Source organism: Microtus oregoni, unplaced genomic scaffold (assembly GCF_018167655.1).
Source record: "Microtus oregoni isolate MIOR12 unplaced genomic scaffold, Mior012 000121F_000, whole genome shotgun sequence".
NCBI classification, from domain to species: Eukaryota; Metazoa; Chordata; class Mammalia; order Rodentia; family Cricetidae; genus Microtus; species Microtus oregoni.
The window spans coordinates 308077-332392 of record NW_024544750.1 but is presented as its reverse complement, the minus strand read 5'-3'; the positions used below and the strand labels follow the sequence as shown (position 1 = coordinate 332392).

The 24316-nt window shown below is 40.6% G+C and overlaps 1 pseudogene; it reads right to left on the bottom strand.

Annotated features, from left to right (window-relative positions):
• Positions 1–15841: 15841 nt before the first annotated feature.
• On the bottom strand, positions 15842–17344 carry LOC121444325 (annotated as a pseudogene).
• Positions 17345–24316: the final 6972 nt, after the last annotated feature.

The following is a 24316-nucleotide window of genomic DNA, read 5'->3' as shown; positions in this document are numbered from 1 at the left end:
GGATCAAATACCTCTCAGTCAAATTCCTCCTCTGTAGAGTGCAGAGGGGCCGGCCTCGGTAGATTGGCGTTTAGGGTAGGTTGAGAGAAGAATATGTACTCATATTCCCTGTGACTACCAATTCCTGTTTACTTCATGTTGGACTGTGAAGTTCAGAAGACATGGACTCTGTCTGAGTCATCTTTCTGTACGGAAGCATATACAAACCATGTCCGGACAGAACCATTTCTGTATGTTTTTCTTGTGCATACTTAAACCAAAGCCTTCTCACCCAAGCTGTGGGGTTTGTTGATGTGATAGTTCCCTGTATCCTACAGATCCAAAGACTGGTTCCTGGGTGGACATTGATGAGGATGCCCCAGAGGAAGGTAGGTCTTTCTCCCTTGTGACATTTGTCCAAAGGATTTTCTCCTGAGGCTTTGTCCTGCACAGAGATATATTGTGCCAGAAATAATAAGTCCCCACTCTCTATCACTTGTCAGGTTATACACAATCATTTGGAGACACAGGCTGCAGACCTTGTAGAGACAGATGCCTCTCTTGGTGGAAAGACCACAGAAGGTAAACAACCGCATATGACAAGGCAGCCGTGATCCCAAAGTGCTTTAGACACAAGGAGCAAGCGTGTCCTACAATCCAGAGTGTGGACTCCAAAGGCGCTGTAGTAGATGTCTTATGATTGACTCTCTTTGTGTTTCTAGCAGTATTTCTGGCATTCATGAGAACGCCCAGCACATAGAGAGTATATGATAAATGCCTCTTGAATAAATGAATGAGAGCTACTGTGATATTTATACAACTATCCAAATGAGGTATAAGCTAAGTAAGTGTGGTTCTAAAGGCATCTCAGTGTTCCATATAACATGAACAACCGTAACCCTAACCCAAACCCTAACCCTAACCCTAGCCCTAAGCCTAACATACTTCTTGTGAGGAGGGCTGGATGCATTCTACCTTAGCAGTGAGCGAACCAAGAACAGAGGAAGGCAGCAGATGACACCCAGAAGCAGTGTACTGGATCCTCCAGGGAGGAGTCCATGAGGGAGAGCTGCATAGTACTTATGCAGAGATGGTGATGAGTTCCCCATATCTTAGCTTCAATGGCCCAGTAAAATAGGAATTCTCATAATGCACAAGGGAAAGCTCACAATCTGTCTTGAAGAAACTGTCTGTCTAGGCTCTAGAGAGCTCCCACCTCCTAGTGAGAGATAGTGCCAACAGCGCATGGTAGGAGGTCACAGCTAAAGGCAGAGAGCCTCAGGAAACCACATTGTACTTTCAGTAATGGGCATGTTAAAGAGCACAAAACCAGGGGTGATGCAGGCAAGGAGTGCCTAGTGGTAATGACAGAGAGAGGAGAGATGCCAGGGAAACCCTCTATTCTTGGTACTCGGCATTCTGCTGGATCAACCATTAAAAATGCAGTTTCAAAAAGATTCCTACTCTGGATGGTGAAATAGTTCAGTGTGTTAAGGACTCAAAACTGGAGGAGGCTTTGGATTTCTGCCACTTCTGCCACCCACATATCCTAAGTAGAGTGAATGTCCTTGAAGCAGTTCAGCTGTGGGGTGCTACTTCCTCCACGGTCACTCACTGCTTCATATCCTCAGAGGACTTTGACTCCCAGGACAGATTCATCTCTGACCTCACCTCAGACTTCTCCTGGAACCATGGGGATTCTGTAGAGACTCCCGGCCTAGGGACCTAGAGTAGATGCCAAAGATCTTATCCGCCCGGCCCCCGCCCCACAGTCCTCCAAAGACATCACATAGCTGTAGCTATGTCCTGTGTCCATGAGAGATTCACTAAAGATGGAAAGGGCTGAGGGCGCTAGGATACACAATGTCTAATATTGCACTGCCACCTGGTGGCCATGCTGCTGAGATGCCAGCTGGCATGAAAGTGACACTCTTTAAGCATTTCCCTGAATTTATGCACGGTGGCAAGCTCTGCAATCCGCTGCACAGGAAAAGTCACCTTTAATGACTTTTTAATGGAAACGTTTGAAGTTTTGGTTCTGGATATCATAAACCCCGTATCCTTTCTTGTGTGTTAGGTTTTTTCTTTTCTTTTTACCATGTCAGATATAGTCTCTTGAAGAAGTGCTTCCAACAGCAGTCAGCTCGTTTTCCCCTAGGCAGCGTTGGAATAGTGTGTATGCCTGCAGCATAGCCCGAACTGTCAGGTGAGGTGTGTGGTGAGTGGAGGAAGCACTGGGTGAACGTGTTGTTGACATGAACACGGCCATGTAAAAAACCACAATGTCTTAGACCAATAAGGATTGGTAAAACCATCCTTGGGTCAGGCTCAGAGGGATGGCAAAACCTTCAGAGATCTGACTTCCAATGTTGACAATGTGAGTGGAGATCATCAATCTGTCTCCTCTAGGATTTCTGCAGCCTGGGGTCCCTCACAGAGGCCTCCTTTAGAGACAGCCAAAGCTGCCTCCTTGTTCAAGTGTAGATTATAACGCCACCTCCTGGACTCAGATGTGCTGGGTTTTCACGTTGCTGTTGCAGCTGATGCTCTCCACAGGCCACTAATTTGGGAACCTGACTATGTGTCTGACAACCTTCCTTACAGCATTGCTCCAGCTAAGTCAGTCTCTGGGCCCTGCAGAATGTGGCAATGTGAATTTCTTAGCAGTGTGATGACTTCTTCAAAGTCAGTGGCAGGAGCTTAGAGTGGAAACTTGCTAGCATGGAACACACTATATAGACCAGGCTGGCTGCCTTGTATTAATAAACTCCACTTATCTCTCAGTCAGGATTGCTGGGATGAGAGGTGAGCTACACCACACACTTGAGAATACCTTTTAATGTCATGTCATCAGTGAGTTGGGCATCAACTCTGGATTTGGAGAAAGCACAAATACTCCATAATACTCCTTACACGGAATAGCATCTGTTTCAGCTGTTAGCATCCTCGATTTTGGGGACAGCATTGCTTTTGTGTCCTCTGGCATACCCATATTTGAAGGTGCTTGCTGCTGTCAAGAGCACGGTATTGACATTTAGTTCACCCTCCTTGCCTCTGCTCTGCCGCTGGCCATATGTGGAGGGAGGATGGTGATGAATGAGACACAGACACCTGAGGAAGGCCCACAATACCAGGGAGCAGTGGCAGCAGAGAAGCTGCCTGAGGCAGACAGCTAGAGGGAGCAGCATGTGACAATCCTCCTCTGTGACTGAGAAGCAAGTGCTGAGGGACGGGTGTCTCTTCAGATACTGTGGGACAGCAGATCACACCCCCAAGCTCCTTCTGGCTTCAGTGGTTCCCCCATTCTTACTGGGGCAGGCTTGTTGCTGATCCCCGACGCAGTATAATGAGAGGGTATTAAGGAAATCATACATGCTATTGTTCTGAGCAGTAGCCAGAATGCTGGCCCCTGCAGAGCTGTCACCATGGTTACCGTGAGATTGCTTTCTATCAGGAGAAGAGTGACTCATGTAGTGAATTCTGTAGATGTCAGTGGGCACATCGTGCTCCACAAGGAACTCTGGCAGATTTGTCTTTAGGATCTGGGTATTGATTGTCATTAACAAGCTGTGAATGAAAGGTGTGCACAGACCAGTCAAGTCTGCAGTAGACGGCAAGTATTGCTGTACACACCCCGGGAGGATCTTGGGTTCTGGGGCATTGGCAATTAAGAACCCAGAGCTGGGACAGTATCACAGACCCTCCAATATGGAAATGCTTTCTGTTCATCCTTTGGACAGGAGCTGAGCACTTAGGGATGACTTTGCAGGAGAGGAAACACATACTCTACGTTCTGGGTAACTTTTTACAGAGGGACTTGTGGGAAGAAATGGAGTTGTCAGGAAATGAGGACACTGGTTAGGGTCACTGATCAATGTCAATCATAGAACCTAAAAAACATAATGAGATAAAGCAAGGTCAGTTGATGCAGCCACAGACCAGAACTTATCTGTGTTTGGAAATGTGAAGTGAGAGCTGGTGTGTGCCAAGACTTTTCCTGGGAGACACAACACTCCTCTACTCATCCCAGATAGAAAGCCCACAACAGGACAAAGTATGGATCGCACCAATGTCCAAGTTAGTGAACCAAGGAGTTTTTTTCGGGTTTCTTACAGGAACAGAAATGACTCGAAGACACAGCTGTTTCCACATATTCCAGTCCAGCATTGGTGATGACTGCTCACAAAAGGGGAGAATCAGGAGTACACTGCAGAGCCTGCAGGCTTATCAAATGCTCATAAAGTGTCCAGGGACTCAGTTGATTTAAACCTCTTCCAAACTGCACGGCTGATCTCTGGCTCTAAGGCAGATGGACTTGGCTAGGGCTAGGCTTCTCTGAGAGTTACTTAAAGAATTTTTGTTGTTTACATTTGGGAAAGAAGGGCCTAGAGGATCTGGTCAGTTTTAGGTACATCCTGAAGGTATCTGGGGTTGTTTACATCTGATTTTAGGAACTCCCCTGCAAGATTAAATGCTTCAATCTCCGAAGACTGCAACAAAATTATAGCTGAGTTGTGTTTCAATTGAGACCTGAACCAACCAAAGATCAGGGCCATGCAAAAGGAAGGACAACCATATAGGGATTCTAGGGTTTGTGACTTGGGAGACTGGATGGAAGACTCTCTGGAGACGTGTTTTAACTCTCAGGCATGAGAGGGAAAGGGAAATTGGGAGCAGGACGTGAATCAGGAGTGATGTTGGTAAAGAGCTCAGAAGTCTTTGGTAGATTTTATTAGAGTTCCAAGAGGAGGTTCCAAAGACAATGAAAGATGTGGATCCAGAGACTAAGAGAAGGGAAGGGATAATAGAGAAATGGCTGGTGATAAACCAGTGTTTGTCTCTAAGGGGGTGATATCCTACAGAGAAATTTGGGGGCGGGTGGGAGTAATGTTCTTTCTTGATTGTGGGCATCTTGCTGTTACATGCACTCATAAGCACTTTATGTAGAAGAGTAAGATGTATGGATTTGTTATGGTCCTGATGTGGGATACAGCTTTTGAACACTGTAAAGATTTGTCCCTCATTTTTAATAAAATGCTGATTGGCCAGTAGTAGGCAGCAAGTATAGGTGGGGCAACCAGACTAAGAGAATTCTGGGAAGAGGAAAAACAGAGATGCAGTTGGAAGCCAGGCACAGAGGAAGCAGGATGAGAATGCCTCACTGATAAAAGGTACCAAGCCACGTGGCTAAACATAGACAGGAATTATAGGATAATTTAAGTTGTAAGAGCTAGTTAATAATAAGCCTGAGCTAATAGGCCAACCAGTTTATAATTAATATAAGCCTCTCTGGGGAGGTAAATTGCAGAGGGACCAGGTGGGACAGAAACTTACATCTACAATGCCCAAAGTCTAGATCCCCAAAATACCACCATGAGACTGAATCCAATGCAAAGGAAAGAGTCTTTATTGCAAGTTAACTTAGATCTCTCCATCCATTTGGAGCAGCAGCAGCAACAGAAGGAACAGAGCAGGAGAGACCCTGAGCACTTTGGGAAGGGGGTTTTATAGTGGCCATGACAAGAGTAAAGGTCCTGGGGAGTTTCAAGCCTGCACAGCTACAGACCTGTGATTGACTTAGACTCTGACTAGGGCCTAGGCTAAGGTCAGGTGAAGGTCGGAGCAGTCCTGCCTCAGTAACTGGAAGAGGCTGCCTACTGCTAAAGTCAGGAGGATGTCAAACCATTAGACTAGAAGCAGCTACTTCCCTGCTGAGGGATTGGTTGGGTTTTCCTTCTGAGGAATTGGTTGGTTTCATGTTTCAGTTGGTCAGGGTCAGAGATGGCTCTGATTTTTGTTCCAAACTGTTTCTTCTGCTGGTCCTATTTTGTCTTTTGTCACTAAATTCAGAGTCAGATCGTATTTCTTTAACTGACTGTGATTCTAGTGGGCAAGTGTGCTTCTTTGGCTCTGGTTTCAGGGTCAGGGTGTTTTTCTCTGTTTCTGGGATCAGGGATAAGGTGTTTCTTTTGCTGGATCATTTTCCAAATTCTGGGTATGTTTCTTTCACTGGCTCTGGGTCAGAGTCATTGTGTTCTGGGATTCAGAGACTGTGCTGTGGCTACAGATCTGCATGTCCCGGGTCTGTCAGATTTAAAATCAAGCTTCAATAAAAATAACCAGTGAACTCAACATAGTCTCAAAATGCACCTTTCTTTCCAAAGTCAATAAAATATAACAGTTATCTTTGGATAGAATACTATGAAATGAAATGAGAGGGAACAAGCTGTGGGAATGGAGAGGTGGACCATGTCAGCAGAGTGGAAGACTCCAAGATACAGGCTGTGTGGATGGAGAGATGGACCATGTCAGCACAGTGGAAGACTCCAGGATAAGGGCAGTGTGGATAGAGACATGGTCCATGTCAGCACAGTGGAACACTCCAGGATAAGGGCTGTGTGGATGGAGAGATGGATCATGCCCACAGAGTGGAAGACTCCAGGATAAGGGCTGTGTGGATGGAGAGATGGTCCATGTCAGCAGAGTGGAAGACTCTAGGATAAGGACTGTGTGGATGGAGAGATGGTCCATGTCAGCACAGTGGAACACTCCAGGATAAGGGCTGTGTGGATGGAGAGATGGTTCATGCCCACAGAGTGGAACACTCCGGGATAAGGGCTATGTTGATGGAGAGATGGTCCATGTCAGCAGAGTGGAAGACTCCAGGAATAAATTCCATTCCTCTGGCGTAGGTCTCTATTTCCAATACCCATAAAAGTTTCATTACTGTGAATGCCTGCTCTACATTCCTTTTTTTTTTTTAAATTTCAGCTCTCTAAGGGGAACATTCCCTCTTTGCTGGTGGAAATGCAAACTTGTGCAACCAATTTGGAAATCAGTGTGGCGGTTTCTTAGGAAATTCGGGATCAACCTACCCCAGGATCCAACAACACCACTCTTGGGAATATACCCAAGAGATGCTCTATCATACTACAAAAGCATTTGTTCAACTACGTTCATAGCAGCATTATTTGTAATAGCCAGAACCTGGAAAGAACCTAGATGCCCCTCAATGGAAGAATGAATAAAGAAAGTGTGGAATATGTACACATTAGAGTACTACTCAGCAGTAAAAAAAACAATGACATCTTGAAATTTGCATGCAAATGGATGGAAACAGAAAACACTATCCTGAGTGAGATAACCCAGACCCAAAAAAGATGAATATGAACCTTCATCTGGCGATGGATGAAGCTAGAGCAGAGACCCACATTGGAGCACTGGACTGAGCTCCCAAGGTCCAAATGAAGAGCAGAAAGACTGAGAACCTGAGCAAGGAAGTCGCGACCTCGAGGGGTGCCCCCACCCACAGAGTGGGCGGCCTGATCTAAGGGGAGCTCACCAAAGCAAGCTGGACTGGGACTGATGGAGCATGGGATCAAACCGGACCTTCTGAACATGGCAGACAATGAGGGCTGATGAGAAGCCAAGGACAATGGCACTGGGTTTTGATTCTACTTTATGTACTATCTTTGTGGGAGCCTAGTCTGTTTGGATGCTCACCTTTCTAAACCTTGATGGAGGGGGGAGGACCTTGGACTTCCCACAGGGCAGGGAACCCTGACTGCTCATTTGACTTGAGAGGGAGGGGGAGGAAGATGGGGAGAGGGGTAGGGAAATGGAAGGAGGGGAGGGGGTGGAAATTTTTAAGTAAAAATAAAATAAAAGAATAAAATATACAAAAAATTTCAGCTCTCCAAGCCAAGGAATATTCCAAAAGAGCAAAATGACATGCTCTGTGGATGCAGGAACATTTACATGTGAAACACTCAATTTGTGGTGAGTTTGCTCCTGCAAGCCAGGGGCAACTGCCTTTCCATGGGTAGTCAGGGAAAACAGGGTTCTTGCTATATGTCAGGTCTCTGAGTTAGCCTGGATTTCAAAAGAAAAAGCTATGTCTTTTCAAAGTTGACTGGGGACCATTTGTGTCTGTTTTCATGTGCATGCTTATATTTCATTTACATTTGTATGTGCAGTCTTTCACTGTGATAAAAATGAAGACATATGCCATATTTATCCAAATATTTAAACATTTAATTGGAGTGAGCAATATTTTAGAAATATAACTTAGATGACTCAGGAAAATACAGAACTATAAACTGACCATCAACAGTCAGAGTAAATGAACAATAGGAAGAATTTTCCCAAAGAATTCTACAGTTAAATGAACACTAAATCTCAAGCTCATCACATCTTATACAAAATCAAAGGCATACAGGAAAGAAGTCATTCTACATTTATAGCATGTAGTAAAATGACAATGGGCATGATTCTAGACAATAAAGGACAGTAAGAAACCAGACCAAGCATACTCAGGGAAATAAAAGGAAACTGATAAAGAGAAATTGTTGTTAGAAAATTCAGTAATATATAAATCACAGGATATGTCAGGATCAAAGGCCTATCACTAACAAAAATGTATCCCAACCCACGGTGTTAACAAAATATAATATGGAATGTGTCTCTAGCAATAATAAATAATAAAAGTGATAAATTACAAGCTAACTTCATAACAAACTGTTCATATCTCTGAGAAGGGAAAGGAACTTTCTTACTCCATAATACTTAAAACCATAAAAGGACTGACATGCAGCTCAGCAGGAGAGCTCTGCCTGCATGCTCTGGGCTCTGGGTCCCAACACCAACATCACAACAAACCAACAAGCAGAAAACGGCGACATCATCCACAATAGGAAGTAGTAAGAGCTTTCCTTGTGAAACCGAGCAACACATTGTTTTAATGATTCTTTTGTACATCTTAATTCACTCAGTGAGACGAACAATTGAACTGTGGAGGCAGAGAGGAAGAAATAAATTTGCCATTATACGTACGATCATTACTGACTTGATTATGGTATAAGAAATATAATCTATTTATAAGTTACTAATGTACATTTACTCGATTGGGGGCATAGGCTCAGTGGTACAGTGTTTGCCTACTATGTACAAAGACCTGATTTCAAATCCCAGCATTGCAATAAGAATTAAATAGGGCAAAGTCATCCAGGCCTTTTCTGTAACCTACCATGTATCCTGGGTCCCACAACTGGCACACCAGCCTAGTCTCGCGTTCCCTACTTCACTGCAGAAGAGGTCTTGCTTGGGCCAGTATCCTGCCTACCTACTCACCACATCATAGGAATCTCTAATACCAGATCCAACATTTCCACTCAGACCTGTCTACTCCCATACCCCCATCTTGGAACAGGAAGAACAACCTATGTGCTGGTTCAGCAGCCTCTGTCCATCTGAATTCATTATTCCCAAGCCGTTTCCAACTTCAAGAGCTAACACAGCCATTCATCTTCTCCTTACCCCAACCCTGCTCCGTCCATCACAGACTCAGAACTAACAAAGGAGGTGCACATGCCCAGATCTCATCTTAGGTCTATGAACAATATAAAAGATCAAGGCAGTGTCTTCTGTCCAGAACTTAAGAGTCAGAAAAATGCTTACCAATGAGATTTACATACAAAACTTCAGGGCACGGAAGTTAAAAGAAAAATTATAAACCTTCTCAAAGAATTCAAGGAATTGAAAGAAGACACAAAGAAAAAAGATCTCAATGAAATCAAAGAGAATTAGCTTAAAGATAAAACAGACCAAATTAGCTGGCAACATGGAAAATCGAAAAATGGGGTAATATGAAAAAATGACTAATAAGCATAAATCATGGGGAACAATAGCAAGCCAATGGCATAGACCAGGTCTTCAACAAGCTCATGGAACATTCCACAAACTAAGAATAGATACATCCATCTAAACACAATGAAAACATAGAACACCAAATAGAAAAGACCAGAAAAGAAAATCCCCACAATATATCACAGTTAATATTCTAATTATACACAACAAGGAATGTACATTGAAAATTGTAAGAGAAAAACTGCACACCAGGTATAAAGGGAAACCTGTGGAAATAGCTGCTGATTTTTCAATGGAAACTTTGGAAGTGCCTTGAGCAATGTACGTTAAGTCCTAAAAGACTATGACAGCCAGCATCTCATAATATACTCACCACTACTATGTGTCATGATTTAAGATGAAAGAAATTAAGAAAGCATTTTATAATATTAACAGCCTAGAGAGATTATGATTGTCTTTACAGCCAAACATTACATATGTATATGGACCACATCATCATTATCCATCTGTCAGTTGAAGAGTATTTAGGTGGTTCCCACTTCCTCGCTATTGTGAATAGAGTTGAGATGAACATGGATGACCAAGTATCTATGGAGAGGGATGTCAAGACCTTTGAACATACGTCAGAGTGTTGTAGCTGGATCATATGATAGACTAAACTTTTTTGTTATTCTCCTCCTGACTTTTAAAGTGGATGTGCCAATTTGTTATCCTACTATCAGTGAATGATGTTTCCCCACTCACGCTTCTCCAACATTTGTTGGCTGATGTTTTGTTGCTCTTAGAAAAAACTCATATATTTTATATTAGTTTTTTTGTCTGTGTGTGCCTCTGTGTGTGCGTGTGCGTATGACATGACTCTTGAGCTGACAATGATGTCTCCAAGAACCATAAATTAGCAGAAACTCGAGTATTAGGCATGAAAACCCTCTTTTGAGATGTTGCTTAAGAGTGTTCAAGAAACGTTCAGGCGGGCGGTGGTGGCGCACGCCTTTAATCCCAGTACTTGGGAGGCAGAGGCAGGCGGATCTCTGTGAGTTCGAGACCAGCCTGGTCTACAAGAGCTAGTTCCAGGACAGGCTCCAAAACCACAGAGAAACCCTGTCTCGAAAAACCAAAATAAAAAAAAAAGAAAGAAACGTTCAAAACAACATGGGCTAGCTTTCATAATATCAGAGATGACGTGTAAGCTGAAAGGAGGGGACAGACACCGTGGCACCGATGAACCACAAAAATGACTAGATGCCATTATACCACTGAAAGTGCAATAGTAAGCTCATATCTCGACAATAACCAGCAGCGGTCTAGTAAGGCATAAGGCCCGTTCAACGGGAAGGACATCTTTCTTGGTACTGTAAACCTATCCAATTGCCAGGGCTAGTGAGGTCATGTGTCTTAGAGAACATTCTATGATGCCTTTACTAAACCAGCATTATTCCTAACTGCATTCTAAATACTCATCCTTATGCCCACAGACAAGTGTAGCTCTCAACCTCCATTGAAGAAGTTTCTCTTTCCAGCAGAAAGAGACCATTACAAAATACCACGACTATTCAAAATACAAAGAACAACTGATACTGGGGTTCCCAAAACCAATGGACACATCTATAATACAGCGCTTGTACCTAAGGCTCAGGAACATCATGGACGAGGAGTAGAAAAATTGGAAAAGCCAAAGTACCAGGAGGTCTGCTGTGAGATTCTGCATCCTAAAAAGTACAGAAATGCTTCAACCGTGAAACCTTACCAATAGGAGTGCCTAAACACAACCTGAGCAAGTAGGCCACCCATAGACATACTAACACGAAAGGAAGAAATCTCAGGGATCCTCACTCCTAGGTAAAGAACTACAGAGAACTCTGCAAAGCTGAGAGCAGGAGAAATAATCTTCCTCAGTGGTGAGACCCCTAATTGGTTATTAAATACCGAGTGTTCAACTCTGAAGTTGTACCCATGCAGTAACATTAAAATGAATTCAGCAGGTTGTTTAATATATTTATGTGTCAATATATGTAATAAGTATGATGAAAAAAGTGGGGGTCATTGAACAGAGAGAAGACGAGGCAGGGTACAGGGAAGGGATGGGAGTAAGAAAAGTGAAGGGAAAATTATATAATTACATTTTAATTGAGACACATACTAGAGATAATACTAAAAAGACATGAAATCAAAAAATATATGAAACTGGGAAAAACAAATAAGTACAATCTCAGACAAGGACTTTCTGAAAGGGAGTCCAAGAGCTCAGGAAATAATACTAAACTTGTCAACGAGTATCATATGGAGTTTCAAGGATGGTGTACAACAATAAAGAGATTGTAGAACTGAACTACAGCATGTCTGTACAATGGAAGAAAAACGTTGGTAGATGATTAGTATCTATATAATTTGTATTTTATTTATGAAACATATGTACAATTACTTTTAAATGAAGCATTCAGACAGCCTACTCAAAATGGACTACTGAAATGAACAAATGGTTCTCAAAATATGGAGTGTAAGTGGCCAGAAAATAAATAAGGTCCAACATCTTTAGTCATACAGGAAATGCCTACTGAAACTACATCATGACTTTAACTCTCCCCAGTAAGAATCCAAATATAATAGAATATACCTTATTCTCAGCACCTCAAGGAACCTTCCCAAAAATTGTCCACATACTAGGTAACAAAGCAAACCTCAACAGATACAAAAAAAAAATAAAATAACTCCATGTATCTTATCAAATCCCCATGGCTTAAATTAGAATTCAGCAGCAACACTAATTCCAGAAAGTCCACAAAACACATGGAAATTAAACAATGCTCACCTATATCATCAATGGGTCAAGGAAGAAATAAAGGAAGAAACTGAAGACTTCCTAAAATTTGATGAAAATTACCACACAACATACCCAAACCTATGGAACACGATGAAAGTGTTGTTAAGGGGAAAATTCATAGCACTAAATGCCTACATAATTAAGCTGGAAAAATCCCACACTATAAGTTAACAGAACACCTGAAAACTCTAGAACAAAAGGAAGCAAACTCACCCAGGAGGACTAGATAGCAGGAAATAATCAAATTGAGAGCTGAAATCAATAAAATTGTAGAGAAACCTTTATCCAAAACACACAGAGAGAATATCCAAATAAGCAAACTCAGAAATTAAAAGGGGACATAACAACAGACATGGAGGAAATCCAGAGAATCATCAGGTCAAACTTCAGAAACCTGTGCTCCACAAAATTGGAAAGCTTAAAGTAAATGGACAATTTTCAAGATAAATATCACTTACCAAAAGTACATCAAGACCAGATAAGCAAATAAAATTAAATAGACCTATAACTGGTAAATTAAAAGAAACAGTTATCAAAAGTCTCCCCTCTAAACGAAGAAGAAGGAGGAGGAGGAGGAGGAGGAGGAGGAGGAGGAGGAGGAGGAGGAGGAGGAGGAGGAGGAGGAGGAGGAGGAGGAGGAAGAAGAGGAGAAGAAGAAGGAGAGGGAGAAGAAGAAGAGTAAGAAAAAGAAAAAAGAAAGCCCAGGACCAGATGGCTTCAGCACAGAATTATACAAAATTTTTAAGGAAGAACTAATACCAATACTCCTCAAATTGTTTCACACAATAGACACAGAAAAAAAAAACATTGCCAAACTCTTTTTATGACCTGATACCCAAGCGATACAAAGACATTACTAAGAAAGAGAATTACAGACCAATCTCACTCATGAACATTGTTGCAGAAATACTCAATAAAATACTAACAAATCGAATCCAAGAACACACCATGATCAAGTTGGCTTCATCCCTGAGATGCAGGGATGGTTGAACATACAAAAACCTGTCAATGTAATCCACCATGTAAACAAAATGAGACATGAAAGACCACATGCTCATCTCAGTAGATGCTAAAAAAGCCTTCTACAAAATACAACATCCCTTCATGAGAAAGGTCTTGGAGAGAGCAGGGATACAAGGAACATACCTAAACATAATAAGGGCAATATACAGCAAGGCAACAGCCAACATCAAACTAAATGGAGAGAAACAAAGTGATCCCACTGTAATCAGCAAGAAGACAAGGCTGTCCTCTCTCTCTCCATATCTATTCAGTATAGTACTTCAGGTTCTAGGTAGAGCAATAAGATGACGAAAGGAGACCAAGGGGATACAAATTGGAAAAGAAGAAGTCAAACACTCACTATTTGCTGATGATATAATAATTTACATAAGTGACCGCAAAAATTCTAACAAGGAATTTTAAAACTCATAAACACCTTCAGTAATGTAGCAGGATACAAGAGTAACTCAAAAACGGTCACAAAGCAATTTCTTTACACATGACAGAAAATGACACCCAATTTTCCACAGCCATAATTGCATACACAATGCACAAGTCTTGCGTATGACCTATCTCATCACTATTCCAGTATAGTTGGTGGAGAAGCTCACTACAGTTGATTTATAAGCTCCAAACAGTTGAGAACTGCCAGGGGAAAGTCAGTTTTCTTCAGAGATAGGATCCCTGGTAAATTATCCATATACAGTGAACAGCCTTACAGCCATAGGAATATGGACAACAAGTTGATCTCAGACCTACAGCCATGTGCATATGGACAGCAAGTTGGAATCAGTAGATTATATAAGAACAAATGAAGCTGGGCGGTGAAGTGGGAAGATAGACCCAATAGTTGGTGGGAGTCAGTGAGTACAGAAACAAAATATGTTTATGTGTGAAAGAAAACTAATAAAGATAATTCAAACAAAGAATTGTTGGAAATATTTATGGGGACCTTTAAAGTTGGACTAAATGCATTTCTCTTTTCTCTTCTTTTTTATTGAGCTTTACATTTTTTCTGCTCCCTTCCCTGCCTCTCCACTTCCCCCTTCAATCCTCCATCAAGGTCCCCAAGCTCCCAATTTACTCAGGAGATCTTGTCTTTTTCTATTTCCCATGTAGATTAGATCTATGTAAGTCTTCTTAGTGTCCTCATTGTTGTCTAGGTTCTCTGGGATTGTGGTTTGTAGGCTGGTTTTCTTTGCTTTATGTTTAAAAACCACCTATGAGTGAGTACATGAATGCATTTTATACCACGACATGGTGGTGAGCCTATGAGGAGGAAGGGATTGAAGGTTGTGGCTGAACAGTGGTGTGATTGGGCTTCATGTGGACAAGGGTCAGAGTTGTGACTGCTAGAGCTATCAGCTTGGCAATGGAGAAAGCTGAGGACTTGCACTGCACTCATCTCTTTTTATTATTGAGGATGTTATGTGACGAGCTGCGGCAAAGTCCTGCGGTGATGGAGCATCCCCTTGAAGCTTGAGATAAAATAAACCCTCTCCCTTAAGTTTTTCTCCTAAGGGAGTTCTATCACAGTAATCGGGAAAGAAACTAAGGCAGGGAAAGTGAAATAACTCTTTCTTGATAGCCAGAAGACTGGAATAATGAAGATCCATGTTCCATTTCCTGGCTTGTTTATCCCTTTCAAAACTTTCATTCTTTGCTACGTACAGTGACATAAATATATACACATATGTATGTAAACATAGATACTTCTATGTAAACACACTGAATATATAATATACTTGTTTATATAGCAGGTGGCATGTTCGATTATAAGATAAATATCCATTTTGTCCATAAATAGTTAAAGATAATCAGCAGCAAAAGTTATCCAAATCATGTAAAATGATCTGAAAACCAATTTTAAAATACCAACATGTTATATGTTACACTATCTGGAAAACCCTGACACTATTTGGTTATTTGGAAGCATAATCAATAGTGACTAATCTCAATTATTTTTTTAACCAACGACTTATATCTTATACACATATAAATAAGCTATAATTCACAACAGTTTGATCAATGAAGAAATTTTTTTTATTCTATCTCAACCTTGGCTGTCGTCAAATCTACTCAACAAGTTCATTTTGCTGATTTTCCTTGCAAATACGTCTCTTATTGCCATTCGAAGCTTGATCGTCGATGGTAAATAAAAATCAAAAGACCAGTTTCTTCTGATTTGCTTTGACAAATTCATTGTTGGATGTGGAATTTTTCTTCAGAAATGTATTAAATGAAGTGCAGATGGAATTGAGTCCTCTGTGGTGGTGCTAGACTCCTAAGAATTTTCATTTTGTTGTCGGTCATCTTAACTACATTTACAGCACAGCCTTCAAGTTAATGAATCAATCAATGTAAGCTGCTTCTATGGTCTAATAATTGACAAGATCACACATGTTCTATATTTTCTGATGATAAAAACAGAAAATTGAAGAATATTTATAAGGGGAAGCTTAAAACTATACCATCTAACTTCATTACAATTTGTTCCTCGTTATGTTCGAAGGTAACAATTTTGTGACCAGTTGTTTTACTGAATATTACTTTCCCGTTGGAATCAAAACACACCAAAGTTATTTTGAACACTATGTTTCATACATGTTTTAAACAATATCCATCATACTGCTGACGACTTTCCCTAAAAATGATGTAACGGTTGGTAAAGGTGACTCTTATAGGGAAACTAAACCTAAAATCTGACCACTTCCAGGAGTATTTACCATCTCTCCTAATCATTGTACCACATCTCATGCTGCAGTCTTCGAATTCTTCACTGATGATTCGTGGCCCTATTTCCCTCTGTTCTTGTTCTTGAAGCAAAGCCAGCCATTGCTGTTTATAAATGGGTCTCAGCCATTCTAAAGGTATTAGGCGATCTTGTTCAAGAGTAGCTGTGTCATTCAGATCACAGATGATATGTTGAAACCTCAGTTTTTTAAAAATTGGCTGAAATATTAGTCCTTCTTCACTTTCAAGAAAACTGATGTTATCAATGTGTTTCATGTGCTTGTAAAGCCAGGTGTCGGACTTAGTTAACATCTGCCTCACTGTGCCTTTCCAGGATGGATTAAAATAAAGGAATACCCACTCTTTCAGGGTGGTGTAGATGTCCATTTCCTTTCGCATAACTAGTAAATCAGGTGAAGAAATAAGAAGATACATGAGCTTTGTATCAATTTCCCTGTAAAGTTCAACACTTGGGTGGGTCATCAAGTGGCAGAGAAGCCAGTCAAAGCAGCGTGTCTTTATAGATTTCAGTCCATATGTTTCTGCTGCTGTGTAGTATGAGCACACGGTTTCCCTAGTGATGCTGCTGTTCATGATCTCTTTACATTGCCGGATGACATGCTCCACCTGAAGCAGGCATGCTGCTGCCAAAATGTGAGGAGCTCGACGGGGTGGTATTGGCAAGTCCTCGTCCCTGTAAAATGACCCAAACATAAAGTGCAAGGAGCCGACATCTATATCCTCGTTCTTAATCTGCAGGTCAACTACACCACTGTGGGGTTCTTTCCAAGTATCTTTTAGCATCTTAGCAAAGAAGGGTGACTGACATAAAAACGCTTTGTGTAGAGGCCATTCTACTTCAAGTGCACGGATTCGAATGTCGGTATCCTTCCCGTCCAAAAATAAATTTTCGTATGCATACTTAGATGATAGCTTCAGTTTTTTCCTGTAGACGATGCCAAAAAGTTGCTGTAGGTTGACTGCCTGGTTCCGAGATTCGTGGATGTTAGGGGTTGGTGCCACACAGTCCCAAATGCCCCATTTGCGCTTGCGACTGCCAGAGATGTAACTGGGACTTGGATCTGCGTTGTCTTCTGGCTGAGCTGACTCTGCCAAGCCAGAATCACTGCTTCTCAAACTGCTGTGGCTGTTTAGAAGTCCCATTGATGAAGTCACCCAGCACCTCTCAAAGAGACTCTCAGAAGCTTCTCTGCCATGGCATTGCTGACAGGTCTGTGTCCGCCAGTACTGCCTAGGCTAGCTGAATTTCTCTAGCTCAGGCTCAAACGTCACAGAGCAGACGGGCACTCATTCGTCATTGTCCACTACTACCCTTCTGGAGCAGAGGCCCCGCCCCCTGGCAACAGACCCCTTTAAAACTATGAAGTGTGATCTAGCTTCTCCCTACTTCAACTTTCCTCCTTCTCCTTCCTCTCTCCTTCCCTCCTCCTCTCCCTTCCCTTCTACCTAATTTCCTTCTTTCTTTCCTTTCTTCTTTTCCTTTCCCCATTCTCCTCCTTTCCTCTGCCCCCTCCTTTTCCTCCATGGTTTCTAAACGGGTCACACTATGGTGTTGACGATGACCTCACTCAAATAGTCAAAACCACCTGCCTCAGTCTTTTAAGTCGAATCTTCTTTTCCATAAAGATAATGACCATGTCAAAGCTATCATGATGAGTGTTAAAGATTGTACATATTCCAACTTCCACCCCTGGGGTGCGATAGATCACTTCCTGTCAGTAGTATTGATGTAATATTTACCAACAGCTCTTAGCAATTCAAATGGTAGCCACTCTTATTGCTTATTTTATTAGTCAGTTTTGATTATTCTAAAAGAAGAGTATTGCTTTCATGTATGTAATAGTATATATATACATATGCCCAAAATTTCTGTGTGTGCTTTGCCTTGTCTATATCGATATAAAGATATTTTGTTTACTTAAGGTTCCTTATACATCCAGTTATTTTATTAATGTGTATATGTATGCTTTTTTATGTTTTTGTTTGACAGATTTGCCTTTGCCTATTAAGTGACTATGGGACTCTTTTAAATAAACTTCAATTCCTTCAAAACCAAGCAAATTTTTTATTATTTGTTTTTATGTTTCAGAGAAGAATTCCCCCTCAACTGAAATAAGACAAATATCTGTCATGTTTTCTTGCTCAATTTTAGTAGTAAAATTGAACTTATTTTCTATAACTAAATATTAACACTTTACCATTTAGTGGATTCTCATATTTTAAAATCACAGGGCATTTTATAAAAGAGTGTATTTACTGTAAGCCAGTTTATTTTTTCAAACAGAAAAAGGTTTATCTATGTTCATGGACACATAGAGTAAATGCAGACATTAATACAATGAAATTTACCAGAGACTGTCTTTGAAAGTTGGCTGTATGGGCCATGTCAGGCCCACACCCATACAGGATAGACTCTGTCACATTTTCATCCTTTTTACTTGCAGATTGTGTGAGTTGGGCTTTCTTATCTAGTGTAGTGTCTGTCGTGACTTTTCAAAGCCCACCAATCTCATAGTGATAGGCATGTGCAATGACAATTAAATGCCCAAGTTATTTTTACACAATAGTTTTTGTGTATTTACTAACTATCACAAAATGAGCAATGAATGCAGTGTTTGTCAGATGTTATTTGTGGAATCACTAACTCACATTTCACCCCATTTTCAAATATCAAACTATTCTTTTACTTGTTTTGGTATTGCTTACAATTGACAACTCAAAATTGTTTGCATAGATGGATTGAAATATGGATACAAGATGGAATAGTTAAATAAAGTCAATTTAACATATTGATCATCTTAACATTTTTGTGATAATATACTTAAAATACATGCTGTCCATTACTTGTAAGAAATACAGTGTATTTTATTGACATTTCCTTGTACAAGCCCAGGGATAGTTTTATACCCTGCTTCCTAGAAGCTGAGAAGAAGAAAGGGTTGATAATTTTAAAAAGCATAAAGAACTTAATTCTTTTAATCTGCATGCATTTTCAAAACTGCTTTGAAGACATTTGCTTTGATATAGGACATGCCACCTTTCCTAGGTTTGTTTATAAGCTCTCCACCTAAACTTGTTAATTCTCTATCCATATGATGGGTTTCAGAGGTAATAAGATGTTTTGTTAACTATCCTTCTTGCTCTTTGTCATCTCTTCTTATAACTCTGATTTTGGTTGTATCTATGTAGTTTTCATAGATCAGAATGGCCTTTTTATTTCTACTGTTAGTTTACAGGAATAATTCGCGAGGATACTGAAGAGCCCACCACACTAAATGTCATTAGGGACTGTGCTCCCAACAGTGTTAATATCAGGTTTGGCTTATAGAGGCACCATAGGCCTTTTACCCCATCCAAGGGTCACCTCTTTTATTCTTCATTTATTGATTTTTGTGTTGGGTCTTTCTTCTCTAATATGTTCCCAGAAAAGGCTTAAGTTGTGAAAATATTGACACTCTTATTGACTCTTTATACAGTCACAAATATAAAAATTATCCATCCATGAGGAAAGTTTGATCAGAAATGGGTAGAAAAATGGGTGACATTAGGTTAATTAAAGTGTTAACTAAAGCTAAGGATACATTTTAAAAAGTTGTATGTAAACGTATTGCTTTATAATCTCATTCAGAACATGTAAGTTACAAAAGAGAGATTTAGAAGGCAGACATCCTATATGTCTACATAATGCTGCTTCTGAAAGCCCTATATGTCTACATAATGCTGCTTCTGAAAGCCAAGCAAAACACATCAAAATATTCAGTGTCAGATATGAGATACTTCCACATAAATTGTTGGTCAGGAAGTTCCCAAAAGTCTCCAAAACAATACAGGTTAATGCCACTCTTTTTCTTTGCCCACCATAACTAGTTCTGCTTTTAAAGACAAAACACACTTGGTCACAAAATGTCAAGAAATCAGACTGGGATGGAACTTCCTTCCTGTCAGTTAAGTCACACAGGAGTGGAATTGCTATGTAGGATGCTGGCAGAGTAACAGAATTTACGTTCTTACCCAGACATGAAACCCACGATCTACAATACCAACCTGCCAGCCAAAATGTGACCACCTGCACAACTAGTGGCATAGGGGTAATCAATGTATCTCTGATTGGATCTGAGGCCCATTCTGCAAGAGGGAATTCATACCTGCTACTTTCAATGTGGAAAAAAAAACATGGCTGAAAAGGTCTTTGGCCCTAGGGGAGAACTTACAACATGTAAACATGACATGTAAACTGTCATGGTGCCAAGCTCCCTTCTAAGTGTCTATTTGTATATCCATAGAGAAAAGCTACTCCAAGACTCAATCAGAGAAAGTCTTTTGGCGATAAACACTGATGAACAAAGATATACGTAACTGCTCAAAGTACTTGATAATAAGTGATGATTGGATGGTCTTATTTAGGGCTGAACATGTATAAATAATACCAGAAAAAGGAATATGAAGAACATAAAAGATGGCAGATAAAAGAAGGGCTATGAAAGACTGTCTTTTCAGCACGGTACAGTCAATGCCGTCCTGTCTGCACAGCAGTTGTGAGTGTATGCAATAAGTCTGCTCATGCCTGAGCCTCCCAACAGTCAATCATGGGCCTGTCAGGAACTCATTCAGCCAGGCCTTCCCTTACTGAAATATTAGGTACTGGTGCATTCTGAGGGATGGACAGTCATTATCATCAGTAGTGAACCCATTGAGCCTTGCACCCCCGCACCCCACGTCAATCTCCAATGGATAGAACTCATAGTCATACAAGAGATTCTGGTTAAATTCTGGACCTCTCAAAAATCAATGTCTGGAAGAAAACTACAGGGAGGAAGGGTTGTTAGAAGTGTGGAGGAGACTAGAAAAGATATAGAGTTTACAGAAACCTGCATATAATTTATATGTGCACAAAATTTTCAAAGAAAAATTCAATAAAATTTTAAGAGAAAAGACTTCCACCCATAAGTTGGACATCAGCTTGAGCCACAGAGAAAGATCACATCTCCAATATTTCCCCAAGGCTTTATATTTCATATGTGGTGCTTCCATTGCTAGACAATTCAATAGGCTTTCAATTTGGACCTAGAGGTTGCTTCTTGAATCATCAGTGTCAGATGAAAATAGAGAATCATGTGTCCAAAAAACACATTACTTTATACTATTTCCTTGGATACTTGGTTCTTCTGTATTCTTTTTACAATCGAAATAACTATATGTATATTTCCCCCCTTTATTGAAGATATTCTTTCTCACATCATGGAGTATTACATAATAACCTGATTATGGTTTCCCCTCTTTCTGCTCCTTCAAGTTCCTCCCTAACCCCCCTCCCATTCCCTTTGCAGAAAGGATCCATTCCCTTTCTGTATCTCAATAGAAAACAAACAGGCATCTAAGGGATAATAAGCAAATATAATAAAATAAACTTTAATAAGAGAAAACAAAAGTAACGCATTGGAGGTGAGCAAGACAGGCAAGCAGAAGAAGAAGAGTCTAAACAAGATGCAAGAAACAGAGACCCACAGGTTCTCACACAAATCCTATAAAAACAGTACACAGGAAACTGCAATACATATGAAGAGGACCTGGTGCAGACCTATGGCCCTGTGCTTGCTGATTCCGTCTCTGTGAGTTCATATGAGCTTTGATTAGGTTGGTTTAGTGGACCTTGTTTTCTTCTTGTTCTCCATCCCCTCTGGCTCTCACTCTTTCTGCCACTCTTCAGCAAGGTTCCCTCAGACATAAGAGAGGGATTTGACGAAGACATCATCCATTGGAACATGAGTGTTCCAAGGTCTCTCACTCTCTCTGTAACATCTAGCTGTAGGTCTCTCATTCTCTGCATAATGCCTAGCTGTGGGTCTCTGCTTTGTTCCCTTCTGCTACAGGAGAAAGCATCTCTGATGATGCTTGAATAAGTCACTAATCTTATAACAAAATTTTATTGAGAGACATTTTATTGCTAAATTTTATTCATCTATCTATCTATCTATCTATCTATCTATCTATCTATCTATCTATCTATCTATCTATCTATCTATCTCGGGATCAGTAGTTAGTATTTGGTTTTATTCTAGGTCCCTGATATTTATAACCAGAGTTCTTGGTTATCCTGCAGTGTCAGGTATGTAATCCATCTTGTAGAAGAGCCTATAGTCCAATATAATTTTTGCTTGTTCATTCCCACAAGTTTGTGCCACAGTAGCCTGATTATATCTTACAGGCAGGACACCATCATAGATCCAAGAGTGTGTGGCTCACCTGGTGTTTACATTTTTATTTGTGTAGCTTACAGAGTACCAAGAAAAATTAGAACCTAGATGTGAAGGAAGTATGTGGCATCAGCTCAACTTCTCTATGTTCAATGAGTTTTGTAGTTGGTACCTTCAGCAATGGGGCCTCACTGTCAGTTTGTGAAGTGTAACCTATAGTCTTAGCAACAGCCTTTCTTGTTTGAGGATTCTTATGGGACCCCTTTAACTAACAACTCAATTAGATGAAACCCAATCTCAGTACGTGAAGCTTCATTTGGTAACGAGATGGTCAATTGGGTCTCCGTCTCCCCCATCATTTGGTGATTTCATTTAGATAGCCTGCATATATGTACATACTAATTAGGAAGCTCCTACTATTTTAGATTTCTATATTACCCCTCCAACGGCCCAGAATTTTAGCAGTTTCTCCCCATATTCTCTTCACTGTCCCCTTCTCCCCTACACATCCCCACTTGATCCTTTGTTTCCTGACCGACCCCACCCATGCATAGCTGTCTATTCTATTTTTCTTTCCTAATGACATCTGTCTGTACCCCCACTCACTTAATATGTAACTAACCTCACTTGTTCTATGGATTGTAGCTTGTTTATCATTGATTTAAAAGCTAACATCCACATTTTAGGGGATATATTCTGTAGGTCCATATTTTTACATGGCATGACAGCCAGGTTCTCAGGCCGTAGACAGTACCTTAAGAAGAAGTCACATAACCTTTTAGAAAGACTGCCGTTAACCTAACAAAAGGTCAGGATGTTGCTCTGTTTTGTTGTTGTTGTTGTTGTTGTTGTTTCTTTTTTTTTTAATTTGCAGAATGTCTGAATAAAGATCAGGAAGATGTGACAGAGGAGGAGACACAGGTAGATGTGGATGTGACTAAAAGCTATTTAGCTGGTTAACTAGGAAACAGAATACTAATGAATTTACCCCTTGGTTTATGTTTTGGTATAAAAGCTGTTTGGAGAATAAATGAGAGGAATTTTTCAGGATGTGAAATCAGGATTTTAATGAGGAATTACTGAGAATACCCCTCCCGATAAAGCCATGTGAGTTGTGTCTTTATTCCCATACCTCCACGCCGGTCCAGAGAAATAATTTATGGTTGGGGCTGCCACCAAACCATGACATAATGGCGCCCAATGTAGGGCTGATCTGCAACCCCCCCCCCCAAACATGGAACAAGTACAAAGGAGAACGTGAGGAACCTGTGAATAAAAATTTCACCACAGGTGAATGATGTAGGAAGGTCATCTGTCTATACGTTACTTTCATTGGTTAATAAAGAAACTGCCCTGGCATTTTGATAGGCTAGCCCTTAGGTGAGTGGAGGAGACCAAAAAGAATGCTGGGAGAAAGAAGCAGAGTCAGGCAGACTCCATGATTCTTTGACCGGAGATGGACACAGGTTAGGATCTTTCCTGGTAAGCCATCACCTTGTGGTGCTACACACATTAATAGAAATGGGTTAATCAAGATGTGAGAATTAGCCAGTAAGAGGCTAGAGCTAATGGACCAGGCAGTGTTTAAATGAATACAATTTGTGTGTTATTATTTCGGATGTAAAGCTAGCCATGTGGGAGCCAGGCAGGACGAAAAGCAGGCCTGCTCGCTTCATAACTACAGGTGGATACATGAGTATTAAGCACCCAAAAATAAAAATTTAAAAAAGTATAGAGAAGCAAGAAAAATTTAAATTGGGAGTAAAAATTCGTAAATGATAAAAAAAATAGTATTCGGTTATATATGTTGATAGCTAGAAAAAGTTATAGGGGAGCAGAAACAAAGACAGAAATATTTAAAATCTGTAAACTGGCCCAAGAATCACCTTGGTTACTGCTGAGACTGAGGTGCCACATGCAG